This window comes from Brassica napus, unplaced genomic scaffold, assembly GCF_020379485.1.
Source record: "Brassica napus cultivar Da-Ae unplaced genomic scaffold, Da-Ae ScsIHWf_1091;HRSCAF=1555, whole genome shotgun sequence".
NCBI classification, from domain to species: domain Eukaryota; kingdom Viridiplantae; phylum Streptophyta; class Magnoliopsida; order Brassicales; family Brassicaceae; genus Brassica; species Brassica napus.
The window spans coordinates 187023-200000 of record NW_026014516.1 but is presented as its reverse complement, the minus strand read 5'-3'; positions in this window follow the sequence as shown (position 1 = coordinate 200000).

Sequence of the window (12978 nt, the reverse complement as noted above, 5' to 3'; positions counted from 1 at the left end):
GCTGTCCAGTGGATTACAGACGCGACATTGCGGTTCACTTCCTGGAAGGGGACGCGCATAACTGGTGGCTTGCGGTGGACAAGCGCACCAATGGGAGTCTGGAAAGTTTTGCGGATTTTGAAGTTGAATTCAACCGCAAATACTTCCTGCTGAGGCTTGGGATCGTCTGGAAGCTCAGTTTCTAGATTTGGCAAGGCCGCAGGACCGTACGGGAGTACGGAGTACGAAGAAGAATTCAACCGGCTCAGACGGTTTGTTTGTTGGAAGAGAGCTGGAGGACGAGGCAGTCCAGGTCCGTAGGTTCACCCGAGGCCTAAAGCCCGAACTGAAGACCCATTGCTCGATCCGCACTTTCAACACCGTCGGGGAACTGGTGGAACGGGTGGCTTGCTAGAGTCTAACTTGGCTGAAGAAGCTAAGCTTAAGGCTAAGTCACAGTCTGGCCCGTCGGGCAAAACAAATGATAAAAAGAGGAGTGGGACCAGGTGGACGGAGGTAAGACCTCTGGTGGCCGACCTACATGTCCCAAGTGTGGAAAGAATCATCCCGGTGAGTGCTGGAAGGCCATGGGGGCTTGTGTGCGATGTGGCAGCATGGATCACACGATCCAAAATGCACTCGACCAAACCAATTCAGACCAGTCCAGTGGCAGCGGCTCCGTGACTTGCTTCCTATGTGGCAAGAGGGGACACTACAAGTCAGATTGTCCTAAGCTACAAGGAGGACAAGGGAAGGGCCGTGGAGACACAGGCAAGTCGACCCAGAGTAGGCCGACCACACACCCAGGGTGTTGCTATCCGGGACGACGGCGCTTCTGGATCGTTTGATTCGATCTCTGGTATTCCTAAATTTTTCTTTTTACATTCAAGTAGAAATGCTTGGTATGGAACCTAGAATGTCTAGGGATTCTGATGAGGGTCTCTATTAGGAACCCTCATGATTGGTGGTGTGGAAACCCACGTACTTTTCGACACAGGGGCTACACATAGTTTGTGAGTCCGGGACTGGTCGGAAAGGGTCTGTTCTGTCTGGACGCTGGAGATAATTTTGGGATAGTGAGGGCGGCCGGAGGGCAAGCCATGAACTCGCTAGGTCTCATGTCAAATATCCCAGTGTCAATACAGGGAAAGGTATTCCCTGTGGATTTAGTCTGTGTCCACCTAAAGAATCACGAAGTGATCCTAGGTATGGACTGGTTGGGAAAGTATCGGGCCACTCTCGATTGCCATAAAGGTCGTGTGCAATTGGAGACTGGGCTTCGACCGATTCAGTACCAATGTCTGTGTCCGGCTCAAGAGAAAGTAGTGGTTTCAGCAGTTCGAGCGATTCGGATGTTGGAACAGGGTTGTCAGTCCTTTTTGGCTACAATTACAACTACAGAGCCGGGCAGTTCTGTCTGTCTGAAAGACCTTGCAGAGGATTCGTTGGTGTCGAAATTCCGAGATGTGTCCAGGTACCTCAGGGTGTCCCCCCTGATAGGTCGGATCCATTTATGATTGAACTAGAGCCAGGGACAGCTCCGCTGTCCAAGAGTCCGTACGGATGGCTCCGGCCGAGATGGCCGAGCTAAAGAAGCAATTGGAAGAATTGCTTGACAAGGGGTTCATACGGCCAAGTAGCTCCCCTTGGGGTGCACCAGTCCTCTTCGTGAGAAAGAAGGATGGTAGCATGCGTCTGTGCATCGACTATCGAGGGTTGAACAGGGTCACTGTGAAGAACAAGTACCCGTTGCCCAGGATAGACGAACTGTTGGATCAACTCAAAGGAGCCAAGTGGTTTTCCAAGATTGATTTGCTTCAGGGTATCATCAGATCCCTATAGAGCCAAATGATATTAGGAGACGGCATTTAGGACCAGGTACGGTCATTACGAGTTCGTAGTGATGCCGTTCGGTCTGACCAATGCACCTGCCGCTTTCATGAAAATGATGAACAGCGTGTTCCGAGATTTCTTGGATGAATTCGTGATCATCTTCATTGATGATATCCTAATTATTCCAAGGATGAGGAATCTCATAAGAAACACTTGAGAGCCGTGCTGGAACGATTACGAGAACATAAACTCTATGCTAAACTCAGTAAATGTAGCTTTTGGCAGAAGAGTATTGGGTTCCTCGGCCATATTGTTTCCGATCAGGGCATCTCGGTGGATCCAGGAAGATCAGGGCAATCAAGGATTGGCCCGACCACGCAGTGCTACGGAAGTCAGAAGCTTCTTAGGGCTGGCAGGTACTATAGGAAGTTTGTGAAAGGATTCGCAAGCTTGGCTCAGCCTATGACGCGGTTGACTGGGAAGGACGTTAAGTTCACATGGGCTGAAGAGTGTGAGGAATGTTTCTCCGCACTTAAGAACATGCTGACTAGCGCACCCGTCCTAGTATTCCGAGGCCGACCAACCATATGTGGTCTATACGGACGCGTCCATCACTGGACTAGGTTGCGTATTGACCCAGCATGGGAAAGTCATTGCTTATGCGTCCAGGCAATTGAGGAAAATGAGGGAAACTACCCCACCCATGATCTCGAAATGGCTTGCGGTAGTATTCGCCTTAAAGATTTGGCGATCATACTTGTATGGCGCCAAAGTTCAGATACTTACGGACCATAAGAGTCTTAAGTATATATTCACCCAGCCTGAGTTAAACTTAAGGCAGAGGAGGTGGATGGAATTCGTAGCTGACTACGATTTGGACATCACCTACTATCCGGGAAAGGCTAATCTGGTAGCAGACGCTTTGAGCCGGAAGAGGGCTGATGTATCGGGCCGAACGGGAGGCGGACGACCTGGATGGTATGGTCCGTGCTCTGCGGCTGAATGTGCTGACTACGAAACCGAAGCTTTGGGGTTGGAGGCGGTAACCAAGCCGACCTGCTTACCCGAATCCGGTTAGCTCAAGGTCAGGACGAGAACCTGAATAAGGTTGCTCAGAATGATAGGACGGAGAGTACCAGATCGCAAGGGATGGTACCATCCTAGTAAACGTCGGATCAGCGTTCCTAATGATAGGAGTCTAAAGGAAGAGATTATGAGGGAAGCTCATAAGTCCAGATTCTCGGTTCATCCTGGGGCGACCAAGATGTACCAGAACCTTAAGAAATTCTATCATTGGATCCGTATGAAGGCAGATGTAGCGGAATGGTGGCCAAGTGTTCCACTGCCAACTCATCAAAGCAGAACATCAGGTGCCTAGGGTTATTACAAAGCTTGCCTATTCCGGAATGGAAATGGGATCACATCACAATGGACTTTGTGACCGGGTTCCCTACCACGAGGAATAAGAAGGATGCGGTTTGGGTTGTGGTTGATCGCCTAACCAAATCAGCACACTTCCTGGCCATCAAGAAGTCGGACGGGGTAGATCAGATTGTACGTAAGTATATTGATGAGATCGTCCGTCTACATGGTGTCCGGCAAGCATAGTCTCGGATAGGGATTCAAGGTTCACATCTTACTTCTGGAAGGCTTTCAAAAGGCCTTAGGAACGAGGTGAACATGAGACAGCCTATCACCCACAGACGGATGGACAGTCTGAACGTACGATTCAGACATTGGAAGATATGTTGAGAGCATGTGTTCTCGACGGGGTGATTCCTGGGAGAACATCTACCTCTGGTAGAATTTGCTTACAACAATAGTTTCCATAGTAGTATTGGCTTGTCGCCGTACGAAGCTCTGTATGGGCGTCCATGCAGGACACCCCTATGCTGGACCCAAGTTGGGGAACGCAGCATGATTGGTCGGAGTGTCGATAAGAAGACAACCGAAAGATCAAGTTCTGAGGGACAAGATGAGACAGGCACAAGAACGCCAAAGAACTATGCAGATCGAAGAAGGAAAGATCTCGAGTTTCAAGTAGGTGATTTGGTTGTATCTCAAAATGATTACCTTCAAAGGACGAGTCGAATTTCGGGAGGGAGACGGAAGTTAGACCCGAGATACTTGGGGCCGTTCAAGGTTATTGAAAGAGTTGGGATGGTGGCCTACAAGTTAGACTTGCCGGCCAAGATGGACGCATTTCATAATGTTTTCCACGTCTCCCAACTTCGGAAATGTTTGACGGACCAGGACATCGCTCTTTCCTGCCATTCCAGACGATCTTGGTCAGAACTTAACCTTGGAAACGAGGCCAGTTCGAATCTAGATAGGATGGAAAAGAAAAAGCAACAAGGAAGAAGACGGTCCAGATGGTCAAGGTCGTCTGGGACTGTAATGGTCAGGATATATCACTGGGAGACCGAAGCTAGAATGAAAGCAGGAGTACCCAGAGTGGTTGGACCAGTTTGTTTCCGAGGAAGCATTCGATTCGGATTCGAGGACGAATCCATCCCAAGGGGGGGAGACTTGTCACGCCCCAATCCTGAATAGGATTGTTGGGACGGCCATGGTTCGAGGAAACGTACAAGCCGGTCTTGAGACATCAAGGCAAGCGTTCCATGGTCGAGAAAGAAGGTTAAGGATATAAGGAAACTTGACTTAACCTTATACGAGCTAGGTGTTAGCTAGGACGAGTAAGACGGTAGTTAGGACAAAGTGGACGAGTAGCTTGGCCAGCTCAAGGAAGCTAGGAGCAGTTTACTCCAGCTCAGTCCCTACTAAGTCAGCTCCACTAGCTGGACAACTAGCTCACTCAGCTGAGGCAGCTGAGTGTCAGCTCATCTCAGCTAGACGGACTGTCCGGGCTTTAGGCCGATGGTCCGGGTCTGGGTCAGTGGCGGGCTGGGGAGGTCCGGCCATGAGGCCATGGGCTGTTGGGTCCTGGTCAGGGCTGGGCTGTGCCCAGAAGGCCTAGGGCGTGGGTTGGGCTTGTGACCGACCCCCAAAAACCAATCAGAAAGGGCGAAGGGATGCAAGTGGCCGAAAGGGGACAACCCTTGGCCGATGGGTGCCCTTTCGCTAGCAAGTCGTGCCTGTTCGTGGGGCAAGACTTACCCCCTCGTTCTCTATAAATATGGGGGCTCTCTGGTCGATTTCATTATCCAATTCCAGAGTAAAATACTCAGAGAAAAACGTTAGAGAGAAAGAAGAGAGAAAGAGAAGAGGAGAGTTCCGGCAAGAGAAAGGCCGATTGTGGTGGTGTTGTGTTCCGGCGACTCTGATCGTTTGAGGAAAACCCCGGTCCAGAATGGGAGATCAAGACAAGGAGAAGAGCATGGAGAACCAAGACGTGGTTCACAAGGTATGTATGGGCCGTGGCGGCCATCAGACCGAACGGACGGGTCAATGCGAACCGCACGGCGGCTCTGGTCGGTTTCTAAGTCCCATCCGGCTCTCTGATTCTTATTTCAATTCGTTTCTTCTCTTCTCTCTTGTTAAACACGAAGGGTTGTGTGGTGAGTCCAAGGGGGGACACGATCCCTAGGCCTTTGGCCGTACATAACTAGACCGTCCCTTGACAGGGTCGGTTAGACCGGATGATCCACGATCGCACCAAGATGGGCGGTTAGGACGAAAAGGTTGGGAATGACCAAAGGCAGAGTTGTCCAAGAGTCGGACCAGGACATCGCTCTTTCCTGCCATTCCAGACGATCTTGGTCAGAACTTAACCTTGGAAACGAGGCCAGTTCGAATCTAGATAGGATGGAAAAGAAAAAGCAACAAGGAAGAAGACGGTCCAGATGGTCAAGGTCGTCTGGGACTGTAATGGTCAGGATATATCACTGGGAGACCGAAGCTAGAATGAAAGCAGGAGTACCCAGAGTGGTTGGACCAGTTTGTTTCCGAGGAAGCATTCGATTCGGATTCGAGGACGAATCCATCCCAAGGGGGGGAGACTTGTCACGCCCCAATCCTGAATAGGATTGTTGGGACGGCCATGGTTCGAGGAAACGTACAAGCCGGTCTTGAGACATCAAGGCAAGCGTTCCATGGTCGAGAAAGAAGGTTAAGGATATAAGGAAACTTGACTTAACCTTATACGAGCTAGGTGTTAGCTAGGACGAGTAAGACGGTAGTTAGGACAAAGTGGACGAGTAGCTTGGCCAGCTCAAGGAAGCTAGGAGCAGTTTACTCCAGCTCAGTCCCTACTAAGTCAGCTCCACTAGCTGGACAACTAGCTCACTCAGCTGAGGCAGCTGAGTGTCAGCTCATCTCAGCTAGACGGACTGTCCGGGCTTTAGGCCGATGGTCCGGGTCTGGGTCAGTGGCGGGCTGGGGAGGTCCGGCCATGAGGCCATGGGCTGTTGGGTCCTGGTCAGGGCTGGGCTGTGCCCAGAAGGCCTAGGGCGTGGGTTGGGCTTGTGACCGACCCCCAAAAACCAATCAGAAAGGGCGAAGGGATGCAAGTGGCCGAAAGGGGACAACCCTTGGCCGATGGGTGCCCTTTCGCTAGCAAGTCGTGCCTGTTCGTGGGGCAAGACTTACCCCCTCGTTCTCTATAAATATGGGGGCTCTCTGGTCGATTTCATTATCCAATTCCAGAGTAAAATACTCAGAGAAAAACGTTAGAGAGAAAGAAGAGAGAAAGAGAAGAGGAGAGTTCCGGCAAGAGAAAGGCCGATTGTGGTGGTGTTGTGTTCCGGCGACTCTGATCGTTTGAGGAAAACCCCGGTCCAGAATGGGAGATCAAGACAAGGAGAAGAGCATGGAGAACCAAGACGTGGTTCACAAGGTATGTATGGGCCGTGGCGGCCATCAGACCGAACGGACGGGTCAATGCGAACCGCACGGCGGCTCTGGTCGGTTTCTAAGTCCCATCCGGCTCTCTGATTCTTATTTCAATTCGTTTCTTCTCTTCTCTCTTGTTAAACACGAAGGGTTGTGTGGTGAGTCCAAGGGGGGACACGATCCCTAGGCCTTTGGCCGTACATAACTAGACCGTCCCTTGACAGGGTCGGTTAGACCGGATGATCCACGATCGCACCAAGATGGGCGGTTAGGACGAAAAGGTTGGGAATGACCAAAGGCAGAGTTGTCCAAGAGTCATGTTGTTTGATTATGTTGACTGAGGTTTATCTAAGTTCTAGGAACCAAGCCAAGCATTGTAGAATCAATCCGTTCTATTCTCGGTTATGCTTAATGCTTATTGGTTGTGTTTCAGGAACTAAGAGCCGTGAAGGCTCGGTCAGTGAGAGGCTGTGTAACGTGTGGTTAGATGATGCTAGGGATGAACTAGTGATTGTCTATGAGACTGTTAAGAAGTTGTGTATTGAATCTCATGTTTCTAAGTAATACAAAGTTTTATACATTGTATTCCGCTGTGCCAATCTGTTCCTTTGTTTATGAACCTCATATTCGAATATGACTAGTAACTAATAGACTTAAAAATGGATCAAACAAGCAGAGAAAATTAATAAGTAGCCTGCGGACTCCATCAGGTCGAGAGAGGCCAGGGTTCGGGTCTTACATGGGCTGTCTGTTCAGTACACACAGGACGTCCGTGGGTGTCTGCCAGCATACACAGGACGTCCATGCTGTCTGTGTGTGTTCGTGTGTGTCCGTCAGCACACACAGGAAGTCCGTGGCTGTCCATAAGTACACATATCAGCACGTGGTCCTTGCACTAAGCACGCTGACCCTTCCAGTGGACTGTTCGGGTGATTTGGCCACATGGGCTGTATGTTCAGTACACACAGGACGTCCGTGGGTGTCCGCCAGCATACACAGGACGTCCGTGGCTGTCCATATGTGTCCGTCTGTGTCCGTCAGCACACACAGGACGTCCGGGCTGTCCATCAGTAACATATCAGCACGTTGGTCCTTGGACTCAGCATGCTACCGAACGGCATCACTATGAACTCAGCATGCTGGCCCTTCCCACATGGGCTGTCTTTTCAGTACACATAGGACGTCTGTGGGTGTCCGCCAGCACACACATTACGTCTGTGGCTGTCCGTGTGTGTCCGTGTTTGTCAGTCTGTGTCCGTCAGCACACACAGAACGTCTGTGGCTGTCCATCAGTACACATATCAGCACGCTGGTCCTTGGACTCAGCACGCTGGCCATTCCCGTGGTCTGTTTGAGTGATTTTGGCCCACGTGGGCTGTCTGTTCAGTACACACAGGACGTTCGTGGCTGTCCGTCAGCACACACAGAACATCCGTGGCTGTCCGTGTGTGTCCGTGTGAGTCCGTCAGCACCACAGGACATCAGTGGCTGTCCATCAGTACACATATCAGCACGCTGGTCCTTGGACTCAGCCAAGCTGGCCCTTCCCGTGGATGGTTTGGGTGATTTGGCCCACGTGGGCTGTCTGTTCATTACCACAGGACATCTGTGGTGTCCGTGAGCACACACAGGACTTCCGTGTGTGTCCGTCAGCACACACAGGACGTCCGTGTGTGTCCGTCAGCACACAGGACGTCCGTGGCTGTCCGTGTGTGTCGTCAGCACACAACAGGACGTATGTGGCTGTCCATCAGTACACATATCAGCACGCTGGTCCTTGACTCAGCACGCTGGCCCTTCCCGTGGACGGTTTGGGTGATTTTTGCCCACGTGGGCTGTATGTTCATTTTCACACAGGACATATGTGGGTGTCCGTCAGCACACACAGGACGTTCGTGTGTGTCCGTCAGCACACACAGGACGTCCGTGTGTGTCCGTCAGCACACACAGGACGTCCGTGGCTATCCGTCAGCACACACAAGATGTCCGAGTGTGTCCGTGTGTTCCGTGTGTGTCTGTTAGCACACACAGGACGTCTGTGGCTGTCCTTCAGTATACATATCAGCACACTGGTCCTTGGACTCAGCACGATGGCTCTTCCCGTGGACTGTTCGGGTGATTTTGGCCCACTTGGGCTGTCTGTTCAGTACACACAGACGTCCGTGGGTGTCCGCCAGCACACACAGGACATCTGTGTCTGTCCATGTGTATCCATGTGTGTCCGTCTGTGTCCGTCAGCACACACAGGACGTCCGTGGCTGTCCATCAATACACATATCAGCACGTTGGTCCTTGGACTGAACAAGCTGGCCCTTCCCGTGGACTGTTTTGGTGATTTTTGCCCATGTGGGCTGTCTGTTCAGTACACACAGGACGTCCGTGGGTGTCCGCCAGCACACACAGGACGTCTGTGGCTGTCCATCAGTACACATATCAGCATGCTGGTCCTTGGACTCAGCACGCTGGCCCTTCCCGTGGACTGTTCAGGTGATTTTTGGGCTGTCTGTTCTGTACACACGGACGTCTGTGGATGTCCGTCAGCACAGACAGGACGTCCGTGTGTGTCCGTCAGCACACACAGGACGTCCATGTGTGTCTGTCAGCACACACAGGATGTCTGTGGCTGTCCATGTGTGTCCGTCAGCACACATAAGACGTCTGTGGCAGTCCATCAGTACACATATCAGCACGTTGGGTTTTGGACTCAGCACGCTGACTCGTCCTGTGGAATGTTCGGGTGATTTTTTGCCCACTTGGGCTGTCTGTTCAGTACACACAGGACGTCCGTGGGTGTCCGCCAGCACACCAGGATGTCCGTGGCTGTCCGTGTGTGTCCGTGTGTGTCCGTCAGCACACACAGGAAGTCCGTGGCTGTCCATCAGTACACATATCAGCACGTTGGTCCTTTGACTCAGCACACTGACCCTTCCCGTGGACTGTTTTGGGTGATTTTGGGCCACGTGGGCTGTCTGTTCAATACCCACAGGACGTCCGTGGGTGTCCGCCAGCATACACAAGACGTCCGTGGCTGTCCGTGTGTGTCCGTCTGTGTCCGTCAGCACACACAGATGTCCGTGGCTGTCCATCAGTACACATATCAGCACGTTGGTCCTTGGACTCAGCATGCTGGCCCTTCCCATGGATTGTTTGGGTGATTTTGGCCCACATGGGATGTCTGTTCAGTACACACAAGACGTCCGTGGGTGTCCGCCAGCACACACAGGACGTCTGTGGCTGTCTGTGGCTATCCGTCAGCACACACATGACGTCTTTGGCTGTCCATCAGTACTAGCACGTTGGGTTTGGGACTCAGCACTGTGACTCTTCCTGTGGACTGTTCGGGTGATTTTGGCACACTTGGGCTGTCTGTTCAGTACATACAGGACGTCCGTGGGTGTCTGCCAGCATACACAGGACGTCCATGGCTGTCTGTGTGTGTTCGTGTGTGTCCGTCAGCACACACAGGAAGTCCGTGGCTGTCCATCAGTACACATATCAGCACGTTGGTCCTCCACTCAGCACGCTGACCCTACCCGTGGACTGTTCGGGTGATTTTGGGCCACGTGGGCTGTCTGTTCAGTACACACAGGACGTCCGTGGGTGTCCGCCAGCATACACAGGACATCCGTGTGTGTCCGTCAGCACACACAGGACGTCCGGGCTGTCCATCAGTACACATATCAGCACGTTGGTCCTTGGACTCAGCATGCTGGCCCTTTCCATGGATTGTTTGGGTGATTTTGGCCCACTTGGGCTGTCTTTTCAGTACACATAGGACGTCTGTGGGTGTCCACCAGCACACACATTACGTCGGTGGCTGTCCGTGTGTGTCCGTGTTTGTCAGTCTGTGTCCGTCAGCACACACAGAACGTCTGTGGCTGTCCATCAGTACACATATCAGCACGCTGGTCCTTGGACTCAGCACGCTGGCCATTCCCGTGGTCTGTTCGAGTGATTTTGGCCCACGTGGGCTGTCTGTTCAGTACACACAGGCGTCCGTGGCTGTCCGCCAGCACACACAGGATGTTCGTGGCTGTCCGTCAGCACAACAGGACATCCGTGTGTGTCCGTGTGAGTCCGTCAGCATACACAGGACATCAGTGGCTGTCCATCAGTACACATATCAGCACGCTGGTCCTTGGACTCAGCAAGCTGGCCCTTCCCGTGGATGGTTTGGGTGATTTTGGCCCACTTGGGCTGTCTGTTCATTACACACAGGACATCTGTGGGTGTCCGTGAGCACACACCGGACGTCCGTGTGTGTCCGTCAGCACACACAGGACGTCCGTGTGTGTCCGTCAGCACACACATGACGTCCGTGGCTGTCCGTGTGTGTCCGTCAGCACACACATGACGTATGTGGCTGTCCATCATTACACATATCAGCACGCTGGTTCTTGGACTCAGCACGCTGGCCCTTCCCGTGGACGGTTTGGGTGATTTTGGCCCACGTGGGCTGTCTGTTCATTACACACATGACATATGTGGGTGTCCGTCAGCACACACAGGACGTTCGTGTGTGTCCATCAGCACACACAGGACGTTCGTGTGTGTTCGTCAGCACACACAGGACGTCCGTGGCTGTCCGTGTGTGTCCGTCAGTACCCACATGACGTTTGTGGGTGTCCGTCAGCCACACAGGACGTCCTTGTGTGTCCGTCAGCACACACAGGACGTCCGTGTGTGTCCGTCAGCACACAGAAGACGTCTGTGGCTGTCCGTGTGTGTCTGTCAGCACACACAGGACGTTTGTGGCAGTCCATCAGTACACATATCAGCAAGTTGGGCCTTGGACTCAACATGCTGACCCTTCCTGTGGACTGTTCGGGTTATTTTGGCCCACTTGGGCTGTCTGTTCAGTACACACATGACGTCCGTGGGTGTCCGCCAACACACACAGGATGTCCGTGGCTGTCCGTCAGCACACACAGGACGTCTGTTGCTGTCCGTGTGTGTCCGTGTGTGTCCGTCAGAACACACAGGACGTCAGTGGCTGTCCAACAGTACACATATCAGCATGCTGGTCCTTGGACTCAGCACGCTGGCCCTTCCCGTGGACTGTTCGGTTGATTATGCCCACGGGGGCTGTTTGTTCAGTACACACAGGACGTCCGTGGGTGTCCGCCAGCACACACAGGACGTCCATGGCTGTCTGTGGCTGTCCGTCAGCACATACAGGACGTCTGTGGCTGTCCATCAGTACTAGCACGTTGGCCCTTGGACTCAGCACGCTGACCCTTCCTGTGGACTGTTCGGGTGATTTTGGCCCACTTGGGCTGTCTGTTCAGTACACACAGGACGTCCGTGGGTGTCCGCCAACACACACAGGACGTCCGTGGCTGTCCGTGTATGTCCGTGTGTGTCCGTCAGCACACACATGACGTCCGTGGCTGTCCATCAGTACACATATCAGCACGTTGGTCCTTGGACTCAGCATGCTGCCCCTTCACGTGGACTGTTCGGGTGATTTTGGCCCACGTGGGCTGTCTGTTCAATACACACAGGACGTCCGTGGGTGTCCGCCAGCATACACAGGACGTCCGTGGCTGTCCGTGTGTGTCCGTCTGTGTCCGTCAGCACACACAGGACTTCCGTGGCTGTCCATCAGTACACATATCAGCACGTTGGTCCTTGGACTCAGCACACTGGCCCTTCCCATGGACTGTTTGGGTGAATTTGGCCCACATTGGCTGTCTTTTCAGTACACACAGGACGTCCGTGGGTGTCCGCCAGCACACACAGGACGTCCGTGGCTGTCCATCAGTACACATATCAGCACGCTGGCCCTTCCCATGGACTGTTTGGTTGATTTTGGCCCATGTGGGCTGTTTGTTCAGTATACACAGGACGTCCGTGGGTGTCCGCCAGCACACACAGGACGTTCGTGGCTGTCTGTGGCTGTCCGTCAGCACACACAGGACGTCTGTGGCTGTCCATCAGTACTAGCACGTAGGGTTTTGGACTCAGCACGCTGACTCGTCCTGTGGACTGTTCGGGTGATTTTGGCCCACTTGGGCTGTCAGTTCAGTACACACAGGACGTCCGTGGGTGTCCGCCAGCACACACATGACGTCCGTGGCAGTCCGTGTGTGTCCGTGTGTGTCCGTCAGCACACACAGGAAGTCGGTGGCTGTCCATCAGTACACATATCAGCACGTTGGTCCTTGGACTCAGCACGCTGACCCTTCCCGTGGACTGTTCGGGTGATTTTGGGCCACGTGGGCTGTCTGTTCAGTACACACAGACGTCCGTGGGTGTCCGCCAGCATACACAGGACGTCCGTGGCTGTCTGTGTGTGTCCGTCTGTGTCCGTCAGCACACACAAGACGTCCGTGGCTGTCCATCAGTACACATATCAGCACGTTGGTCCTTGGA